This window comes from Chinchilla lanigera, unplaced genomic scaffold (assembly GCF_000276665.1).
Source record: "Chinchilla lanigera isolate Chin_1 unplaced genomic scaffold, ChiLan1.0 scaffold00042, whole genome shotgun sequence".
Lineage (NCBI taxonomy): Eukaryota > Metazoa > Chordata > Mammalia > Rodentia > Chinchillidae > Chinchilla > Chinchilla lanigera.
Window position 1 is genome coordinate 8701970 of NW_004955443.1, and position 23774 is coordinate 8725743.

A 23774-nucleotide genomic window follows, 5' to 3' on the forward strand; every position below is an offset into this window, starting at 1 on the left:
AAAAAAAAAAAAAAAAAAAAGCTATAGAAACTGACTAGATAATTTTATTTCACCAATAACAAATTCATTGGAAGCAAAGGGGCAGAGAAAGAGAGAGGTGCAGAGACAGAGTCAGAGAGAAAGAGACAGGGAGATTGTTCCTAGATTTTGAAATTTGAGGGTGAAAGAGAAAATATTTATAGATGAAAACTTCCTAGAAGTAAAATGGCAAAGGAGCAACCAAAACTGTGGTTGTTCCCTAGGGACAGGTGAGGTGACCCTCACCTAAGGCTCCAACTTCCTCTCTCCCTACTTTCAGTTTCCCCTTACTAGTGAACTGATGGGGAAGTTTTGGTGTAACCTGAATACTTCTTGATTTGAGTAAGATAAGAAAAAAGCACAGACAGGAGATACGGTTTTGAGAGCAAAGGGAAACTGACTAAATGTGAAATCATTGGTCACTCTAGTGACTTGGGAGTGTCCATTTTGAGTTTCTTTGTGTTGAAGTTTCTCAGAGTCACAGGTCACCAGATTCTCAAATGTAGCAGTGAAGTAAATCAGGCATGGTTTGTGCACCTCCAGGTGACACCATCTTCTTGGGCTTCAGTCACCTGGCTTCCCACTTGGAAGTGTGTGATATAACTGGCTGCCACAGGATGAGAACGTTTTCCTGTGCATAGAACAAAGAAGTGACAACAAAGTGGGAAGATTCTGGATGTACAAATAATCTGAGAAGTAACTTGCTGCGTGAAATGATGAAATTTCATTGGCTGGTTGGGGATACGTGTCAATTTAATGTTATAAAAGTTCCTCTGAATTAAATGGGATGACACTGGATATATTTTCACAAGTAACCTTCAGTCTAAGCCTATTGTCTTTCCATTCAAAAGTTTCACTGGAACTGCAATAAAAAAGTAATTGGAGTGGTTTTCAGTCCTAATCTTCAGGGTTCACTTTTTTTTCAGCTCAGGAAAGGGTTTTATTTTAGTGCACTGTGCTACATGCATGGTGCTATACCCTGCCGTTTACATCAGGGCAGAGGTATACTGGTGTATATCTGTAAATTGCCCAGTGTGAATAAATTCTCACAATATAAATGATCATGTCCATAATTAATGTTGATCTCTTACAGTTTGCAATAATAGTATGTCAATCAAGAAGGGTGCTGCTGAAACCTATTAATAAATAAATAAACCCTATACAAATAGACTTGGGAAAAATAGAACAAATATTGGTAAACTTTGTTATAATCATAAATTGCTATTTTAACGCTCACCTAGTTGCTGCAAAGGAGAGTAATCATTGGTTAAATAAGATGTGGGATGAAACACTAAATATCTACGTGGACTCAATCTATAATTTGTTAATCATTGCTGGATTTAAGCTGGGTCAAGGATGGCAGCTGAATATAGTTACGTTGAGAGGAGTGGTGTTGCTACATGGTCAACTTCTTTTGTTCTTTTAAAATTCTCTCAATGTTAATCATTCACTAAAATCAGTAAGTCTCTTGAGCCATTTTCTTTTTTTTTCTATTTTCCCTTAAAAAATTGTACTAGAGATTGAACTCACAGCCTTTGCACTGAGCTGCAGCCCCAGCTATTTAAAATTTTTTCCCCTATTTACTTTTATTAGTACATGTTTATACTCCTTGTGGGGTGTGGTTCATGCACATAATACATCTTAACTCCTGTTCTCACCCATTTCCCTTCCCTTCCTCCCCACTCCACCCTTCTCTTGATCCCCCTCCTTTTTATTTCTCTGCACATGTTTGGAGTACGTGGACGCACCTTGAGATGTTAACTGAAATAAACCAGACACACAAGCTTAAATATCACATGGTTTCTCTTACATAAGAAGCTCAAAATACAAATACAGGGCAAAATAAAACATAGATAATAGGAAACAGGGAGATAGATCTTTCTCAAAAGGGAAAGGGATCAAAAGTTGGAGGGAGGGGAGAAGGAGGAGAGGAACAGGGGATAAAAAAGGAATTAAGAAGTGTTATGTACATTTTTTAAAAAAAATTTTAGACAGGGTCTCCCTACATTGTCCAGGCTTGGCTCACAATTTTTGATTCTTCTACCTCAGCCACTCAGAGTGCTTTGATTACAGGTGTGCTCTACCACACCTAGCTTGAACCATTTCTTTGTTTCTCTGATATAGCAGAGTGATGGTGGAGTCTGTATATTAAATTTTGCAACATAGAAATTTGCCATGTGGGAGGACTCAAAGTACTTTATATCTGTTTGATGGAGCCTGTGACCTGTCTGTTTTTGGCAGGGTCTCATTGGGGAATTACTTTGTGGGACTGGTGAGCAGGCCCAGATACCAGCAGTGATGGCTAGTATTTATGGAGCATTCACCCTTTAAGTGCCTTACGTATGTTCATGGAAGTGTCCTCCAATGGACATGTGCTATACCCTTATATTATTAATGGGAAGGCTGAGGCACAGGGATATTAAGCACATTGACTGCGAGCCCATGGTAGGACCAGAATTCAGAGCCATGTCATCTAATGCCAAAGTCCACATTCCTAGTATCTTGATTCCTCTTCAGATGATTTATGCCAGGGTAGACAGGTAGGGTTGTACCCAATCGAATTAAGTAGGACAAGTCTGTGGAATATGGAATCACAGGGATTTCCAGAAATGAAAGACAATACTTAGACATGGGAAAGAGAATTTGGCATTCCTTATGTTTTATAAGTTGGCAATTCAGACTCTTTGGGGGACATTAAAGACTGGAAAGGTTAAGGGTCTCTGAATTACTTATATTTTGAAATTTGATATGAGCTACTTATTTTGGAGCAGATGGGGGTGATAAATATAAGAAAAGGGTACCATTTATCCACAAAGTATCTATGGAGAGTCTACCACTCTGCTTGCACTAAGCAGCTGTATAAAGCCAGGGACACTGCAGCATCCCACAGAAATGGGCAGGAATTCCTCCCTTTTGATCTGGGTACTCTGGCTGCCTATAGCTGTGTCTCAGTAGTTTCAGGAACTCAAGTGTGGCTTGCTCTTCTCTCAACTCTGTTGGAACTTGTGCTCCAGGGAGCCTTCTCAACAGTTCCAGGTGTGGTCACAGGGAGTGAGGGGTCCCACAGCTGAGGGAACCCTGCCTGTGTGGTGTGTAGGGAGATAGTGATCCAAGAACTTGGGGTAAGCTTTCCCATCCCAGTTCAGTTCTCAAGTCTTTACCTGTATATCTCATGTTTGAGCTCATCTTTTTTGGTAACAATATTTGACCTGACCTGTTTACTCTTTACTTATCCCACACAGTGTAAACAGTTATATTTTGGGCCACAAATCTATTAATTTCACTATATAAACTCCACCTGATTCCACTAGGGATGTGCACTACATTACAGTGCTGGATAGCTTCCCTCTGGCTGTCCAGACACCCCCCGCATCCTTCTTCCTCTTGTTCTGTACCCTGGGAGGCAAATAGTGCAGAAAATTCGGGTTCTTTTCATCTTCCAACTTCTTCCAGGGATCAGAGAGTAACAGGAAAAAGGTGTATTCCTTCCCCTGACTGGCCTGCTGCTGCGTCATGAGGTAGTGGGGCTCAGTTCCTCTGAGAGAGCCACAGCTCTCATCAGGCAGCCTATTCTAGAGCTATAGTCACAGTTCTGTTTCGGTTTTTGTGACCACTACCTCCTCCTATCTGTTCAGGCCTATACATTACTACTGTGCTGAGATACTTTAAATATAAGACAATTACGAAACAAAGTATTGTCTAAAAACTATGTTGTTCAGAATGTTGGAATAAGAGAAATTATGGCTTGGAATGTGGAGATGGTGCTTTATTGTTCTCATAAGAAAAAGAAAAAAGGGGAAAGCTAATTAAGTATAGAGAATCATTGTTTACTGAAATCTATTATGAGGCAGGTCCATGTGCATGTATTATCTCACTTCATTCAACCAATAGTCCAGTGGGTTCTTTTATTATCCCTATTTTAGAGATTGTCTTAGTTACTTTCTCCTTGCTGAGACAAAATATCTGACATCCACAAAATAAAGAAGGAGAGGTTAACTTAGACTCACAGTTTGTAGAAGTTTCAGTCCACGGTCAGTTGGCTCCAAGGCAAGGCGGTAGAGCAGAGGGGCATCCCAGAAGAGAAACAATTCATGGCCTGGCAGGCAGAAGGCAGCAGACAGCAGGGAGTAGACAGCAGACCGCAAGCAGTCAGCCTTCCTTTCCTTTTTATCCCATCCAGGGTAATAGCCTTTTGGGTGGTGCCACCCAGAACTATGCTAATTCCAATCAATGGACTGATTTAGTACCACACATGCTTAATCCCAGTATTACATGCCCTAGATCCAGCCAGCTCCAAAAAAGCCCACCAGGAGCACATGAGGCTTTGGGAACACATCTACATACAAACCGTAACAGAGATTATGGACTTTTTGTGGCTATGCACCTAGTAACTGCTACTAGTTAAATCTCAGAGCCTGGACTTTACTGTGTATCTTCAAAAGAGGAGGAAAATCAGTGCTTCTTCCCTAGGTGGCTCCTAAGAAGAGGATAACCTTCCCTGATACTGATAGGGAAGGAGGAAAGGGTACAGGAAAGGGAGTCTGGAAAGTCACAGAAAATCATGGTTGCAGATATCAGATTTTTTTCCTTTTTTTGGCTGAGGGTAAGAGAGTGGGAAGGGGTCTAGGTACCAGGATGAGCAGAGAGCACCATGTTGAAAGATAAAATGTGCACAAAATGAGTGTCTTGATTTGTTTTCTATTGGTATAACTGAATATTACACATTGGGAAGTCTATAGAAGTTTATTTAACTCATGGTTCTGAGGACTGCAAAAAAAAAGCATGGTGCTAGTTTTTAGGCTAGGGTCTTCTTTCTGCATCATGCTCTTGAGATAGGAGATTAGGGTATGGCAAAGCTGGCTGGGGAAGTAGAAGTGACCTGTTAATTACAAGATCCCGGACATAGGCATAGAGCACTTCTCAAAACCCTACTTGTGGACTTTTCTGGAGAACTTAGGGTTTTCAGTAGGATAGCCCAGACCTGACATTAGCCTAAGGTGTGTATCCCAGCACTGCCTCTCAGGACCCGGATGTAGTAGTTCTCAAGTGTTTCCTCAAGATTTAGACAATATATAAGGCTGCAGATGCAACAAGGAGCCCGCTCTTGACTTTCCTCATGGTAGCCCACTCTGCTTTCTGCAGGGTGTCCTTTTGTTTTGCTTTTTCTCCTTGTAGTCAACCCAAGCTTGCTCTGAAGAACCACTCTTGACTTTTACTTTCTTGAATAAACTTTGCTACTGCTTTTTGCTCTTTGTTTTCAATTCTTTGTTTGAGATGAGAAGAGCCTGGAATCTAACTCCAGAGGAAAAGCTGAGCAACCCAGAGCCTGGTAATATTTAATTGGTAGCCCATTTTTAGAAGGAGCTACCTGATAACACTCTGACAGAGTGCATTTCATGTTGAGACAGAACAGGTGTGCTAGCTGGGTTGCTGTTCCTCATTTTATAAAGCCACTGATGTCATCTTGGGTGCCCTACCCTCTTGATTTAATCTAATCCTGATTACTTCACAAAGGCCCCACCTCCATATATCATTAACATATGAATGGAGGGATTAAGTTTCCAATTTACGAAGTTTTGGGTGTTACATTCAAATCATAGTAGGGGGCAAGTGCTGAATACTAATCTCAACTGTATTACACATGAAATTGTCTACTTCCTTTCAACTTACCAGGAAAATAAGAGGCCAGTTCTTCAGATCCTTTTGTTTAATGGAAACCATGAATGTGAATAGTTCAGGGAGCTTATCAGCCCTATTGATACCTGTGGTTGGCATGCAAGCTTTATTTTATAGAATCTCTCTACTGAGAGGGTCCTTTATTTGGAAAATAATTTCATTAGAATCAAATGTCAAAGACTGGTCTAATATTTTGAAGGAGAAATTGCACATACTTTTTCCATTGTGAATTCAGTGTTCTTCTGATAATACTACCTGGACTTGTAACTACATGGTAGAGGCTTGGGAATGTGGGCTTGGGAACCAAGCAGAAGTGGGATCAAATTTCAGCTCAGGTTATAAAATGAGGGGATACGTTGGCTGTATCAAAGAATCCCAAAATAAGAGCAGGCTGTGTTTTCTTACTTCAACCTAAGACACATGGCTCAAGACTGGGATGTCTGCTGTATACTATGTCCAGAAACTAGGTTCCTTCAATCTTACTTCCATAAAGTGATGTCTTTGATTGTAAGGTCCAAGATGCCTCTGACTTCATCAACATTCTAAGAAGCAGCATGGTGCTAGAAGGCAGAGTGATAGTGGGAGGAGAGCTTTGCCTTTAAAAGCAAGTCTGGGAAGTTGTGCACAGCATATGATTTTTCCTCAGAGCCTATTGGCCTGAACTTAGTCTTGTGTTTGTACATGGCTGCAAGGGAGTTTGGGAAATGTAGTCCCTACTTTAAGAGGCCATGTGTCTAAGCCAAAACTAGAAGTTCTAGTCCTAGGAATCAGCTAGTGATAGCTGACCTTGGGCTAGTGAATTTGTTATAGGAGTCCCAGCAGACCAGGTTCATCTATGCACTGCCTCAAGCATCAATCAGAGCAACGAGTGGTGGTAAAGTAAATAATAATAATAATAATAATAATAAAATAAAATCAATATAGTCATACTGGGAAAGAACAAGGACAAGAGTCCTAAGCCCTGTTTTGGGGATATGGACAAGAGATCCAGGATTATGGGAAGTGGGAGAAAAAATGGTGGATAAGGAGTATGTGTAGCCAAGCAGTCTTGGATAAACTGTGGTCTAAGATCATTATTTCAAGTGTGGTTCTTCAGTATGGTGCCCAAAAAAATCATTGCTTGAGGAGGGCAATTTGGTTCCTAACATGAGATTATTGCTGGGGTAACCTAGGTCAGTCATAGGGTCCCTGTTCCTGGAATTTGAGATAAGCTGGGAAGGACTCAGAGAGAACAGATCAGAGGAGCAAAGCAGTCATTCAGGACAAGTCTTCCTTTAAGCTCCCAATTTTATTTTTTTCAATTTTTAAAATTTTTTTTATTTTAAGAAATAAAAGAAGGAAAACATATTAAAGAACAGACATCCATTTATAAAATAGCAGGAGAACAATACAAACAAAACAGAGTTACAGACAAAGTTGTAGGAAATTAATAATGGTTGTTGTATTACTTATTGGTATCTTCAAAGTAGTTTCTCAAGAAAACAGAGACATACAACATTTATCAAACAAGTAATCATTAACTGTTCCTTTCTGTAGAGCAACAGAAGACAGTAGTACAACTATGTTACCTATCCTGTATATACATACTTACATAATTTCTCTTTCTTTCCCCTTCTCTTTTCCCACACCCCCGTTGCCCTTTACTTTTGAGTATTTTCCTTTCCTTTCACAATGTCTATCATACCTCCTAGTTTTTATTCACTCTTTTAGGGTTTTACGCTAGTGAGACAATATGCTGCTTACACATGCAGGTCTAATTTATTTCACTTATGAGTATGGTCTCTAGTTGTGACCATTTACCTATAAAAGCCTCAAGTTTATCTTTCTTTATAGCTGTGTAATATTCCATTACATAAAAGTACCACAATTTTTTTTATCCAATCCTCAGTGGATGGACATTTGGGTTGTTTCCACATTTTAGCAGTTACAAATTGTGCTGCTATGAACATGGGTGCACATCTATCACTGTGATATGATGTCTTCCGATCTTCTGGGAAAATACCCAGAAGGGGAATAGCTGGGTTGAATGGGACCTTTAGAACTAGTTTGCTGAGGAATCTCCAGACTGATTTCCACAATGGTTTCACCAGTCTGCATTCCCACCAGCAGTGGAGAAGAGTTCCTATTTTTCCACAGCCTCACCAGCATTTGTTATTGGTTGATTTCTTAATGCTAGCCATTCTTACTGGGATGAGATGAAATCTCAGTGTTGTTTTAATTTGTATTTCTTGAATGACTAATGATATTGAACATTTTCTCATGTATTTATTTGCCATTTGTATTTCTTTATCTGAGAACTGTGTGTTCATCTCACATGCCCTTTTTTGGATTGGGTCTTTGAATTTGGGGGGGCTGATGTTTTTTAATTCTTTATATATTCTAGAGAGAAGACCTTTGTCCGAGGGACAGTCAGTTAAAATTTTTTCCCAATTTGTAGGTTTTTTTTTTTTTTAACTTTGCTAGCACTTTCTTTAGATGTGCACAAAGTTTTCAGTAGGATGAGATCCCAGTTGTTGATTTTTTGAATTATTTCACGTGCAGTTTGGTTTTTGCTCATGAACTCCCTGCCTACCCCTATGTCTTCAAGATTTTTACCTACTTTCTCTTCCAATAGATTTAGTGTTTCTGTTTTAATATTGAGATCTGTGATCCATTTTGTAAGTCCCCATTTTTAAAGGAGCCCTGTTACAAATTAACTTTTGTGTCTCCATTTCTGTATTTCTAAAGGGGGGATAATAAAAGTTTACCTCATAGAGTTGATGTGATGATTAAAAATGGAATATGTTTGAAGCATTTAATAAGTATTCAATAGAGATCTCTGTGATTAGTATTGGTTATCATGGTAACATATACCCAACATACCAGGACTCTGACCTTAATATTCTTTTTCCATAGAAGCTCATGTCTGAACCCTCTAAAGGCCAATATGGTTAGGGTTTTAGGGTTTAAGGAAGAGAAAATTACCCTCTGGTGAGAGAGACAGAGAGAGAGAGAGAGAGAGAGAGAGAGAGAGAGAGAGAGAGAGAAAGAGATTCCACATTATTCCTAGGCAAAAAGCAGCAGCAGAGACTATGGTCTCTCTCCATAGTAGAAGACCTCTTCTCCAAAGAAGACCGTGGATTGGAGGTGGGGAGCAGATCTGGGGTTCATCTTCTGCTGCTTCGCATCCCCAAAACTTTCTCTTTTATCTTCCAAACTCAGCCATTCAGTTCGAAGCCAATAGCTGCCAACTCCTTGCCCCATTCCCCACAGCCTGGCGCCTGTCCTGCCCACCACAGGAGCCAGCCACATTTACACTGAAGTTAGCAATGAATTAATATTAGAAAATAATTTTTACAGTGGCCCAGTTTGCCTTTGGCTGGCTTTGTTTTGTGAGCCTGGGTAATCGTGCTGGTGCTAAATCTGATGGGAGGGAGAAGCATCTTCCCGAAGAAAGGATCAGAACCTTGTTAGAGAATGCATGTGCACTCTAATGTGGATAATCCATTTCAAAAGGCACCATAAAAATACCTGTGCTGTAAGGTACACGCACCTCTCTGGAGAGGAATTTATTTTGTAGCTTATAAAACACCCAGTCCTTCATATAAGCAGCCCCAAAAGCCTTCTTTTGTTTTCAGGTAGTCACAGGTTTGTTGAACACCAGCCATTCAAAGTCAGGAATAATTTGTTGAGGACATACTGTGTGCTAGGTACTTTCGCAGTCATCGGCTCTCCCACCTGCCCAGAGCGGGATTGCCAGCCTCCTTCTGTGGAAGAACAATCTTCCATTTAGCCTCTTGAACCTCAGAGCTCTGTGGTGATTCTCAGTGCGGCTCAAAACAGTGTTTCCTTGCCCTGATTCCTCCTGCTCATGGAAAGAATTATCTCCTCAACTTCATCACTCCATCTGGCACCAAAAACTTAAGAACTTGTGGTAGTTGAAACGTGCACATATTTTAAATCGACAGGGGTTCGATGCTCTTCTTTTTGGCTGTAAATTATAAAAGGATTCCTCAGCTGCAACAGTTCCATTATTAAAACAGAGAGATGCCAGTAAAAGCTCTTAGAAGCAAAATATCTTTTATTTCTTTCTCTTTTTCCTTCCTTTTCCTTTTCTACTTTCCTCTTTCCTCCCTTCCCTTCCTTTCCCTCCCTTTCCTTCCCTTCCCTTCCTTTTCCTTTCCTTCCTTTCCTTCCCCTTTCTTTTTCTTTGGATGTATGTAAATCACCATGACTGCAATAAATAGCCTAAAGGTTTGGGGTTTTAATGGACTAAGATTTACAGATCATAGCTAATCATTCCTTCCTCCTCACTGCAGTAAACTTACTTGTTGTTTTCTGTACAAAACAAATTCATCTCCACACTGATTCTCCACCATGAGGTCCTATCACAGACATGCATCGCTTATAGTAAAAACTTTGGTCTTTCAAATTGATTCAGTGTTCCTAAATTCTCTCTGGAGAGAAGTAGTTATAATGTAAAACAAAGACAGCTCTGGTTTCTGCATAGAATAAGGGCCATGTGTGGAATTGAAACCATTCCTTTGCAAAGTAGCTTGTGTTCAATAATTGCTTTGGAAATCTCCCTTAGTGATAGCAAGAAAGCTAGTACAAGAAAGCACACTTGGGCCCTCTCCAACTTCTTTAATCTTTTTAGGTTGAATTTTTGCTACTTAAATCAAAGGAAATAACAGGTTAAATATAATAGTTATATGTTACCAAAATCTCTTGTTAGAGATGGTCTTGGAACAGCCTTTATTTCCAGTATATGTCTTTTGATAGTAAAATAACAGGATACTTTCAGTAATTAGCAGTGTTTTGCAACAGTCACTCTCACAGAAGGGACGACACAATTCTACACATATGGTTATGTTTCATATGCACATTGATTTAGAGATGATATTATGGACATGCGTGAATATTATACTTAACAATACTGAAGCCAATAAACCCCAGTTGCTTCTCATTCTTCTGTTAGATTAGAAAACAAAAGCCCAAAAACTATTGCACTATGTATTTTTAATGGTTTGTTTATTAAAGAAAAATGCCTTATTTCTTCAAAGATGTATAAAACAGAACATAAAGATCCTGGTAACTTGAAAGAACTCAAAACTTCTAAACTCACAGAAATTGGCATTAACTATTTTATTTTTTTACTGTGGGAAAAAAAGGACAGTTTTCTGTGATGTGGTAGCACAGCCTCTAAGGCATTACTGGGGGAATGAGGAGAAACACTGCACTTGTGTTTATTTTAATATTAAAAAGTTTGCAGAAAATGTTCATAATTTAAGTTTAAGCAAAAAAAGCAAAATGCAAGACATCATGAACCAAATTTCTTAAATATGGAAAAGGTACATATTTATAAGATTGAATGGGTGCATACTAAAATGTCAGCATTTCCTTTCTCTGAATATTGAGACTATTTATTGGTGATGTATACTTTTTCTATTGGGCCACATTCCACTTCTAAAGAAAACACAATTTAAGATATGTATAACATTTTTCACCAATAGAAATGAAACAGGAAAAAAATAGAAAAAATGTTACTCTGGGAAAATACAACTTTAGGGCTTCCTCCCTCCCTCCCTCCCTCCCTTCCTTCCTTCCTTCCTTCTTTCCTTCCTCCCTCCCTTTCTTCCTTCCTTCCTTCCTTCCTTCCTTCCTTCCTTCCTTCTTTTCTTTCCTTCTCTTTTTCTTTTGCCAGTAAAAGTTTTCCATGAAGGGCCAGATAATCAATACTTTGTGCCTTGTGGGCTACACAATGTCTTTGGCAACGGTTCTGTTCTGCCGGTGGAGGCGCTGCAGTCATAAATAACATGTGAATGAATGGGCATAGCCACGCTCCTGTATGACTTCATGTATGGACACTGAGATGTCAATTTCCCATCATGTCATAGATGTTGGAATACTATTCTTCTTCTAACGTTTCCTCCTCACTGTTTAAAATCATAAAAATCAATAGTATCTTGTGGATTATATAAAGACAAATGGTAGGCCAGATTTGGCTGTCAGGTCATACTTGACCAATCCCTACTCTATTTTATTCCATATCTTCCAGAAAATTTAAAGGTGAATTCATTATTTTTCAGTTGTCTTACTTTAATAATTTTAATAGTATAAAATTTTTTAATGAATGTCTGTACTCGGGTCACTCAGATTTTTTTTTTTAACTGTCTTTAACTGTTTATTACCTACCTCAATAGTGAGCAGGCTCTTCAAAAGTCCTCTGTGACAAGATCATAAGAAATGAAGAGACAGGGACAGGGGGTATCTGGAAGTAGGGCACAGTTCTGAGACAATGCCATTAATTCAACATAGAGGATAGCTAGAGAAAGGCAGAATATGTGCTTTAAATGATCAATCAATAAATCAATCACAAAGTGTTTATTACATACTTAAAATGTTCTGGGTCTCTACAGCCCCTGGTACATTTTATTTACTACCTATGCTTATAATCAGAAAGACGCAATGTACTTTCAAAGCTTGGGAGGGATAATGGAAAAGTACAGGGGGCATTTTCTTTTAATACGTCTTTATAACAATGAGGGCGTGAAAGTTTTGCTTATCAGAAGAGGTCTTTATTGAACTGACATTATGAGGACTGGTTCGGAGCCCATATTTGTGTAAGAAAATGTTTTTTAATAGTCCATGTTAAAACACAAAAACAAGAGCATGTCTATAGATTTTATATTTTGTTAGGTAGAACAAGGTCCTGTGCACAAAGGCACACCTTAAAAGGACTTGAACAGGAGAGAGATGGGAGTGATTCACTTGCTGATGGGTAGGTGCCCGGTTTCAGAACTGGGAGATCCTATAAAGAGATTTGTTTAGAGAAGCTTGACAGATGGGTTCTGTCATAGTTTGTGTCTGGATGTCCCCCTAAAGCCTCATTCGGTCATGAGGGAAGGGCTTTTTGGACACAGTTGAATGTAGAGCTTGTGATTGTTCATTTTCTAGCGATGGGATTGGGGGTGTGAGTGCTACACTCGCCTTAGAGCAGGTAGTCTGCATTCAGCATAAGGGAGGAAAAGAGGCTTGCTCTACCCCTTTGCTCTTTTTGCTTTTGCTGTCTCCTCTGCTGTGCCACCCTGCCTTGGAGTCAGCTGATTACGGACTGGAACCTCTCACACTGTGAGCTAAATAAGCCTTTCCATCCTTAATTTTGGGCATTGGACATTTTGTCTCAGCAACAGGAGAATACTCACACAAAGCTCTGACCAGAGATCAGGCACTTGACCAATCTGCATGTCCTACGAGGCCATCAAGACACCTCACTGATGGGAGACCTGGCTGATTTGTGACCTCAGTGCCCCAGAGACCTGGAATCATCATAAACATTCTCCCTCTTTGACAGATCTGGTGTTTTATTTCTTGTTAAACCAGCAAGAGCCAAAGTAATCACTTAAGTTGAAAAAACAGGTTTAGGTGCCAAGGTTTCCTCCAGGATCTGGGGTGGGAACAGGCACATGTGATGTTAAGGATACATGAAACTTGGTCCTTCCACAGGCTGAGTAGTCTCTTCACAGCTGGTGGAGAGAAACCCTTGATAGCTTTTCTTGAGGTCAAAACACTTGAGGCGTTTATCTCTGGAATCACAAATGGGAAATTTTTGCACTTGTTTTGCACTTACTGATATTATAGAGTTTGGGGGGATTTTTTTTTAAAGCAAATTACCCCTTTACTATTCTTTCAGCTTTAATAAAGCTACATTTTCAAGGATTCTTAAATTCAGTGACTCTGACCTGGAAAATGTGATCGAGACAAAGAATAGGAGTGAGTGAGTGTGTGTGTGTGTGTGTGTGTGTATATGTGTGTGTAGATCTTGGTGTGAGTGAATGATGTTTGCTATTACGTAACAGGTGAAGTACAAGATTAATGAGTGAGATACAGAAGTTAAAATCCTAACTAACTGCAGTATCTATTAAGTAAGAGGTTTGAGGCAAGTTAGATGACCGTAGTTTCTCATCTGGTAAATGGGTATACTCTTAACTACTTAGCATGGTATTTTGCACTAACACACAGAGGAGGTACCAAATAAATGGAAACTTTTATAATAATTACTAATTATTCTTTCTATTAACAAGCTCAAGAATTTTTATGGACCCCATGGCCTGCTCACAGAGTGTTAGAAAATCTATAGCTTTTTAATATTCTCCTACTCTTTCATAAGACTGGTGAAATTTTACACTCGTTAACTTTAAGTTCAGGACTCCAGATTTTGAAATACGTATAGATTTGCTTTTCATCACTGTGACCAAAATACCAGAAGGTACCAACTTAAAGTGGAAAGATTTACTTTGGTTTGCAGTTTCAGAGATTTCAATCCATGGTCAGCTCCATTGCCTTTAAGCCTGTGTAGCGGCAGAAACATATGGTAGAAGGCAGAGGGAGGAAAAACGCTCATCTCATGGCAGCCAGGAAGGAGAGAGGATAAAAGAGTGAAAGAGGAAAGGGGTCAGGGACAAGATATCGTTCTCATACAATGGAGTATTACTGAGTTACAAAGAAAGATAAACTAGAGGCTTTTATAGGTAAATAGTGCAACTAGGGACCATATTCATAAGTGAAATAAATCAGACCTGCATGTGTAAACATCATATTGTCTCCCTAGTGTAAGAACCTGAAAGAGTAAATAAAATCTGAAAGGTACAATAGATATTGTGAAAGGGAAAGAAACTGCTCAAAACGAAAGAACAGCTAGGATGAGGAAAAGGAGAAAAGAAAGAAAGAAGAGGATAATATATATATATATACACACACACACACACACACACACACACACACACGGGAGCTAAGATAATTGTACTACTAATTTCTATTGGTTTATTGAAAGGAACAGTTAATGTTTAATTATTTGATCAATCTTACATTGTCTATATCTGGTTATCTGAGCAACTACTTTGAAGATAACAATATGTAATACAACAATTGCTAATTTCCTATCATCTTGTTTTGAAGTTTTGTATTGTTTTTGTGCTGTTTTATATTTGTTTTTGTTCTTTTCTCTTTAAAATAAAGGAATATGTAGTTCCCATAGTTCCTGATGACCTACACCCTTCAACTAGACCCTGCCTCTTAATAGCCCATTTAGCTATGAACTCATAAGTGGATTAATCCTTTGACAAAGTTAGTGCCCTTGGGACCCAGACACTTCCCAGAAGTCCAACAAATCTTTCAACACAAGGAACCTCTTGGGAGTTGCATTTTAGAGTCTGGTCATAACAGATCTTATGTCATAAGGATTGAAAACCAGGAGCCTAGACTCATGGGTCATGGACATGAGGGCTGCCTAGCTTATTTTTTGCATATCATTCCTAGGTTTTGATAATGTCTGTTAGTACTGCTGTTCAAGATAATTTGGAGTTATTATAGTCATACTCAATAGCCCAACCGAATGAGTATGAAAGAATATTCACCACTGTGTCTTTAGTTTCAGGCAAGAGAAGGCTCAGGGAGTGCATTCTGGACAAGAGTTCTGGGTGTGAGGCAGAGAAGCAGGTGGGAGAGGGGAGAGGAAGTGGGAAGGCAGTGTGGAGAACCGAAGGCCCAGCACTCCAAGTCTTTCTCCACAGAGGCTGAGCTGGGCTCGGGGAACAGAAGCTGGAACACAGGATCAGTGGAAAACTTTAGCACAAAGCTAAGAAGTTTGGCGTGGAGATAGGAGAAAGGCCTGAGGAAACTCCCTGAGGTGTTAGAAAGTTGTATCAGGGCACCTCTGCCAGAGAGGCTGGGGTTGGGGAGAACACACACACGCACACGCACACGCACACGCACAATCTCACACCGGATAACTTTGGGGAGTAAGAAGATCTTTAAAAAATGTATTTTCCATGTAGTAGATTTTTACTATTTGTTACTCCACGATGGTGGTTCTCAACCCTGTGGTCCCTGAGAATTGTTAGAGTAGCTGTAGAGAATCACCAATATGTGGACAAGATCCTACCACAGCCAGATGGAATTTGGTGACTGAGCTGAGTCCCAGGTAGGGATATTTTTAGAAACATCTTTTCTCAGAGATTCTCCTGCATCTCCAGGATTCAGAACACCTGCCCCCAAATATTTTAAATTTAAATTATTTTAGTGAACTGATTACCATCTTCACTGAACAGGAAGGACTACAGTATTTTTATTTGCTGTTAAAATGTTGTGTTTCTTTGCTGTCACAGCCAGCTACCCTATCTCTGGGAGCTATTCGTCCACCCCCTCCTCTCCTGTATTACAATTTGAAACTTCTAATGATGTTTATAGTATCAGGGGAAGCTTCTAACCAAAATTGTTAGAATTGCAGTTTGCATTCATTTATTTACCATGTGATCATACACACCTGTAATCCCAGCACTCAGGAGGCTGAGGCATGAACACTGCCAAGAGTTTAGAGCAGCCTGGACTACATGCTGAGTTCAAGGCCAGTCTGAACTATATAAGGAGACCCTGTTTCAAAAAGACAGAATGAGACCCTGTTTCAAAAAGACAAAATGAGACCCTGTTTCAAAAAGACAAAATGAAACAAACAAAAAACACAGCACCTCCCTATCCCTTAGTTTTAAAATTTCCAAATATTAAAATACCTGTAACGCTTAGTTAGGGGGACTGAGACCTGGGAGCTATTATGGAAAAGGGGGTAGGCTGGCTCATTTGTACATTGCAGCTTCACATTTCTTAAATCACACTGTTTAAACAACAGTCCTGGAAGCCTACTAAGGGTCAAGAGGCAGAGTAGAAGTGACAGAGAACACTGGAGACCTGTGTTTTGACTCTGTCTCTGTTATTAGCTGTGCAGCCTTGTGCTGGTCGTTTTACCTCCATAGACCTCTGTTTCTTTAACTATAAATATATGACATGTGTTAGCTAAAAAATTAGGGAATATTTCAAACAAAATATCATATAGAATAATGTAATAATTACATATGCACCTACAACCTGCTCTAATAAATCCTATTATTTTGTCACCTTCAATTCTTCAAGTTAAAATACTTTCAACTCTCTTCTAAACCCCTCCCTAATCCCATTCTCCTCTCCATTCCCAGAAATAATCATACCCCATTATTGGAGTTCATTCTTCCTATCAATTTTTTTTTGAGACAAGGACTCAGTATGTAGTTTAGGCTGGCCTTGAACTCATGGCAATCCTGCTGCCTCAGCCTCCTGAGCACTGAACTATAGGCAAGCACCACCATACCAGGCCCCATGAATATTTTATATTATAATGAATCTGTCTACACATACTGGATAGCATCATTTTGCTTCTTTTTACACTTCAAATGGATGGTTTAGTGACTCTTCTTGTTCTTTCATTTACTTTTTTAAAAGTTGGTGTCAGGGTTTTGAGGTTAATCCATGTTGATGCCCATGACTCTAGTAATGTCTGATTAAGTGACTATACCGTGTGACTTAGCCATTCTTTAATGCTGTTGTCCAGGATAGAGAAGTATCAGGTTTCCTCCAGTTTTAACCTTCTTGACTGGGGCATAAAAATGTGATTTTTCTAAAGCCGTGTCATACCAACACCTTGGATTTTCCCACTTCTCTCAACTGTCCATGTTTTTAAATGGTAGTTTGAGGCCATGTGGGAGATGGCCAGAAGCCTGATCTTTTGAAGTCGTGTCTGTGTTTAGTGAGTGCTGGACAGGTGGTGCTTAGTTCCTTTTCTACTGCTATAGCAGCATCTCACAAACTGGGAAACTTATCAATTAATTTATTTCTCACGATTCTGGAGGACGAGAAACCCACTATCAACATGCTGGCATCTGGCGATGGCCTTCTTGCTGCGTGGTAACATGGCAGACAGAGGGTGTTACATGGTTAGATGGCCTCCATGAGAGCTCGCTTTCCTAATAAAACTGTGGTACAGACAAGTAACCCACTCCACAATAAACGCATCAATCCATCTATGAGAGCGGAGTCCTCCTGGCCTAGTCGTTTCTTAAAGACTCCACCTTCCAAGACTATCACAGCAGCAATTAGATTTCAACACCAGTTTTGGAAGGAACATTCCAACTGCAGCAGGCCTCATCATGCAGTAAATAAAAACAGACTTTAGGATCGGTCAGACTTTATTTTTTATCTCAATTTTGCCACCTGTGCATTGTGTGATCCTGGGCAATTTATGTGACCTCTCTGACCCTGAATTTCCTTAGCTAGAAAGTGGGGCAATAATTTCTGCTTTATATGGCTGGCATCAGGATTAAAAAATATAAAGTATGTGATTGCTTAGCAGAATGCCTATCATCTAGTAAGTGCTTGAAAAAGAGAGAGTCAGACAGAGACAGAGACAGAGAGAGACAGAGAATATGATAGCATTCTGTCAGGACTGCCATGAATGTTTACTCTGCTTCCTAAGTTATTTCTAACTTAACACAATGGCTGGCAGAGAATTGGTACTCGGTAAATATTTGCAAGAAAATGAATAAGTGAGTATATACGTATAGAAGTGAGACTGTTAAAAAATATAATATCCAGTGGGACTGATGGAAGCCAGTCTATGAAATGACCACAGAGAAGTTTTTCAGTGGTTCCTATTAGTAGAGGGTGACTCAGAAAAGTTGAGAACATTTTTTCCTGAAGATCAAACATTCTGTCGTACAAACCAGTCACTCCTTTTAATCTCCTAAAACAATCTTGATGTTTTAGGGGGGGAAAAAAGGCCTCTGCAGTAGCCTAGAGCTCAAATGTTACTTATAATTTCCTGTCTGTCATCTCCGCAGCTCCCTGCCCTGCTCGCTCCATCCGCCTGCGCGGCATCCACCCTTGAGACAGCCTGACTTCAGTGAATGTCCACGTTTACAGGAGCTCAGCAGGCACTTCCTGGCTGGCTCCTTTCAGACAAGGAGCCTCTGTTCGCCTTGGGACGAGAGAGCAGACAGCCTCTGACTGTCCCAGCTGGTGAGCAATGGGCCCCAGCCTGGGACAGATCCTTTATGTACATATTTTTGAGCAATGGACAGTAAGCAAACCAGTAAGTTGATAGCGCCAGCCTTTTAAAAAGCAATGCCTAGCAGTCGTGTTTACAAGCTAATGTTTAAGAAAATAAAACATGTCTATCAGGAATTCCTTTTAAGTGGCATAGGGTTTGCAAAGGTGTGTCATTTCTAAATAAAGTGCTTTCATGCTCAATAACGGCGGAGGATTGTTATGGCTCTGCTTTTCCTTTGGAGGTTGTTTTTATGTCCCACTTGAAGCCTTAGAGGATGCTGCATATACATCGGAGGTACTAGTTTGCTTGATTGCGATTTAGAAAAAAAGAAGAGGAAAATGAATGTTCCTGCTTGACTTAGAGGTTAGTAAATTGAGTGTGGCTGGTTTGTGGTCATTGGTTTGCTTAGTTTAAATAGATTCAAATCTCTGCTCTGAATCAGCTTTGGGTGCCTTGGGGGTCAAGCTGAGGCCTTTTGTTAGGGGCCATCTTGAGTGACAGGAGGGCTAGGGAGGTGGAGGAAAGACAAGTATTAGAAGATTGTTGGCTGGTATTGTGTCCCTGTGAGTTTTCAAAGCCTGTTTTTCTCTGTTGAAGGGGGAGGGGGGTGGGGGAAGACGACACTCTGGGGGCAGGGAGGAGAGGGAAAGATAAAAGAGGACAGGGAGAAGATAGAAGAGTAGGTGCAGCCATTTAGGCCTGACTGTCCCTCCCACTCCCATCCCCCACCCCACTCACCCACCTCCTTCTTGCTGACCCAGAGATAGAATATAAATGAAACGCTTTGCCGGTATAGGGCACTAACCGGCAGTGGCCTGCTTGAGCTCAGGCCATTTTCTAAGCAACTCACTAATCAGAAGTGACTGGGGCTCTGGAGAGAATACAGCCCAGCCTTGGTTCCACCCTCCATGCTAATGAAGAAGGCAGTGAGGTGGATAATTAAGGGCAGTGATGTGAATAATTCCAAACGGATCGTTCAAAGGTAATGAAATGCATTAGGAGTTTGGGGGGAAGAAGATTTCCCTTACCAGACATGGCCGTTTTCTGATAAAATGAGTTTGCCTTTTTGAAGCACAAAGCAGCTGACTCAGGGAGGAGCCTGCCTGGAAAGACAGGGCTTGTGGGCGGGAGCTGACCTAGGATTATGAATTCAGGCTGCCCTGAAAGACAGTGTTCAGGAAGCTTGCATAACCGCACAGGGAGACACACTTCTGACATGATCCGAAGTGCAGAAATAAAGAAGCATGCAAAGTCAGTGTGTGGTTAGGTATAGTGGTGTACAAACAAGTAAACTAAAGGCACATCGAAATTATATATATACACGGAAGGAAGCCTGGAAGAAGATCTACTATTAAGAGGGTTAATGGCAGTTATCTGGGTAGTGGGGCTGTGGGTGATTTCTTTTATTCCTTTTCCTATTATTTTTCAAACTTTCTGTATTAACTTGGATTCTATTCAAGGTGAACACACTAAAAAAATTATTTTGCATGACAAAATTCTTTCCCAGGATAGATAGTAGGAAATTGACATGATGCTATGGGATTAATATGGAGGGGCAGCCTATATTTTATTGCAAAAGTTGTTTGAAGTCCCAGCACCCCTTTTTTTGATAGAAATGTTTCCACTATGAAATTCAGACTCAATGTGAATCTCCTTGGCTCTGGTTTTCTGAAAGCTTAAGAAGTATCTTCAGAGACAGTAGCTTTTTGTTACTGTGTTCTCCTTAAGGTATAACCACTTTCTACCTATGTTAGTCTGTTTTGTGTTACTGTAACACAATTCCTGAGGCTGGGTAACTTTATAAAGAAAAAAATTTGCCTAGTGCACACTTCTGGAGAGAGAGAGAGAGAGAAAGGTGATCGGGGTCACAGGAGAGCCACAGTAATCTCTTCCAAGGGTAGTACCACCCTGTGACTTTAAGACTTCTCAGTTGGATCTGCCTCTTCAGTGTCCCATTGTAGAGAAAGGGGGCTCTTAGGCAGGGAAAGGATAGGATAGAAGTCTCATTTAAGCTTTATTAAAAATTATTAAAGCATCTTACTAAAAGTGGCTTTTATTTCTGCAGTCTGACTATACACTTAAAACAATGAGAATGACAAAAGTTAAAAAAAGGGAGAACAAAAACAGACCCCAAAAGGTGACAGGTAATGCAATTAACATAAAAATTTATCAAAAAGAGTTAACAAAACACACCAACGCCCCCCCAATATAAAAGACTGTGAGTAACCAGCCCTCACCCACCTCTGATAAATTGCGGAGACAAGAGACAGCCACCTAATGACACTTATTTAATATATAAAAGACACACACAAATATACTTGTGTGCGCATATCAGTATTTTCACTTTAGTATCACTATATGACTACATTGATACACACATGTCCCCTTTACTTAATCATTAACTCTAAGCTACTTTTCTATAAGGCTCCCCTACTCACACACATGTTTATCCACCACAAAAGGGCAGAAAGAAAACAGACAGAAAGATTGCAGACAGAGGTGCCCAGGTGGGGGTCAAAGATAGCCAGAGAGCCAATCAGATTGTGGCAATTTCCAGGTGCCCATGTGGGAAGTTGGGGGGAAATCACTAGTCCTAAATAGAAAGAGCCAGGGACAAGGGTTTAGGGGTATTCACCTTTCCAGTGCTCCCTACTGTTCCAGAGTAGCTGTTTATCTCTTTTCCAAATAAACTGTCTTCCTTCATGCTAAAATCTGCCTCTTTAATTCCTCACTAGTGCTGACAGTTTACGATCCCAATAGCTGTGTGTTCCAGCAGAACAGCGGAGCATACAATGCCTGGACATAACACTGTCACCTCCCCACTGCCACACTTAGTCTCCAACACATAAGTCTTGGAGGGCAAACCACAACTCCACCATTGCACCCCCATATTTAGTAGCTTCAGGAACCTTCCCTAGTCATGTTTCCTTCCCACGTCCTCTAGTTTTAGAACTAATCATGAACATTACCTATTAAAACTGAGTGAACTTATTTCAGGAAGTGACGAGAGTAGCCAAACTGCAGGGTTCATGGCAGCCAACTGGGAAAAGCAGACTGATTATTTCTCGCTCTTGTTGTGAGACAAGTGCAAGAGATATGGTAGTGAATTATTACTTTTGTAAAGATTTTTATCAAATGAAGGTCATCTTTCACCTCAAAAGAAAATCCATATTTTCTTCCGTAATGTTTTTGACTCTTAAGCAGGGAATCAGTCAAGATCTGAATGTCTGTGCCCTCCCCAAATCGGTATGCTGACGTGCTAACTCCTAAGGGGATGGCGTTGGGATATGGCGCTTGTGGGTGGGTTTAGGTCATGAGGATGCGCTTTATAAGGGCGTCAAGAGACCACATGAGGACGTACTGAGAAGGTGCCAAATGGGCCCTTACCAAAAGTCAAATCTGCTGGCCCTGGATCTGGGACTTCCCAGACTCTAGAACTGTGAAAAATGAATTTCTGTTGTTTATACACCACCCAGCCTATGGTATTTTGTATTACTAGCTTGAACAGACCTTATGAATTCTTAGAAACCCTTTGACTTTTATTCTCATAATGTTGTGTAAGACACCAAACCTGCCATACGTTTGTGCTGCTGTTGGCCACGACCTTGTTCGGGGTCGGATGTTTAATTGTTGTGCATTGCTGGAAAGTAAAGTGTCCCTCTGTTTTACTGCATTGAGCTGATAAAAGTATTCATTGCAATCTTCTGATGCTGTCATTATTTTAAAGTTTTGTCTTAATAGTTTAACATTTACATATAAAGATCAAAATACTGAATGCTTAAATTAAAAAAATTATCAAGTAAAAGACATTTATCTTTTCCAACATATTCCTCCCTCACCTTAAGCACAGATATCCCATCATTCTTGCCACTTTCTGAAGCAATTCTACAAGTGTATGGCAGTTACAAAGCTCTTCTGAATGAAGCCTGAGGATGCTGACCATACCCGTGGCCCTTTCTGAGCACTGCGTTATGAGTAGCCGTGTTATACTCCAGCCTTGCCCCATTGACTACTGATGATGGGACCAAGAAAGACATGGGCCTAAGAACAGTCATTCCATAGGCTGGTTAACAGCTCCCGTTTATACCTCCTTCTGGCAATCTGGTACAATAGTGGCCTGCTTTCCCCATCAAATCCCGTTCCTGGGAGCTGGCGTTCATGCCAGGCTGGAGGGCTCATCAATAGGAGCAAAGAAGACTGAGTCAGAAAGCAGCTGAGCTCCTGAAGATGCTGTAGCTCTTGTCTACCCAAATCCTCCTCTGCCCTGTTCCCTGGAAACAGTCCTAACCATCTATCCACCTAGGCCAGTCAGAGGCCTTCCCCTAGGCCTAACGAATTGGGCTCTTGTCCTTCCCTGGGCAGGAGACTGTGGAACCGGCTCTGCTTGCACAGGTCTGCAGGGCCAGGTGGGCGCTTCAGTGAGAAAGTGCCAGGGGCAAAGATAGTGGGGCTGCGAGGACCTGTGACCAAGGAGAAGGCACGACTGCCACAGGCAATCAAATTAAAAGACAACTGCCACAGCCAATAAAATGAATGAGGTTTTAATGAGGTTTTAACCCCCTCTAGGGGTTGGTTGCTCCATTTAATATCAGCTTGGAAGTCGGGAGCCTCATTCTCTCATGCTACAGATGGACTTGGTCTCCAAGAACAGAGACCAGGGCCACAGGTACTTTTGGATGGTTACACTGTATTTGGTGACTCACTGTCAAAATGATATTGCAGGTGGAAACCCTGAAGGCCAAGATGGGCTATACTCGACTGAATAATGAAAGTAAAACTTCTGTAAGCTAAAAAAGTTGTAAATACAAATAGATGCACATATTAATATAATGTACATAAGTGGTAATACAAATTAAAATGTATAAGAGTAAGTTATATGATAAATGGTAACCTAAAAAAAGCACTTTCTGTAGATTTTTTTGATGCTGCCAGTTATAGCTCACCATTAATACTATGTGCTATTTTTCTTTGTGCAATTAGCTACTTTATTGAAGCAGGCAGATCAGGACACCAATCTTCATGAAGACCTTTTGTATTCTACTCTCCCTGAGCAAGATCTAGACTCCTGGGAGACAGTAAGCATTTTGCTTTTGAAATTTTTGTAGTCATTTCTATGATATGCGGTTTATTACATATGATGGCTATAATGATGTCTAAATAGGGCTCCCTCAGGTAATGTCTGTTGAGG

At 40.4% G+C, this 23774-nt stretch overlaps 1 long non-coding RNA gene across 1 annotated transcript in view; it reads left to right on the plus strand.

Moving 5' to 3' along the window:
* The window catches only part of LOC102007602, a 128269-nt gene extending 109838 nt beyond the window's left edge, over positions 1 to 18431 (plus strand). The window contains exon 6 of the long non-coding RNA XR_262196.2: positions 18378 to 18431. This is a non-coding gene — a long non-coding RNA (uncharacterized LOC102007602). The remainder of the gene's footprint in view (positions 1 to 18377) is intronic.
* The last annotated feature ends 5343 nt before the right edge of the window (positions 18432 to 23774 follow it).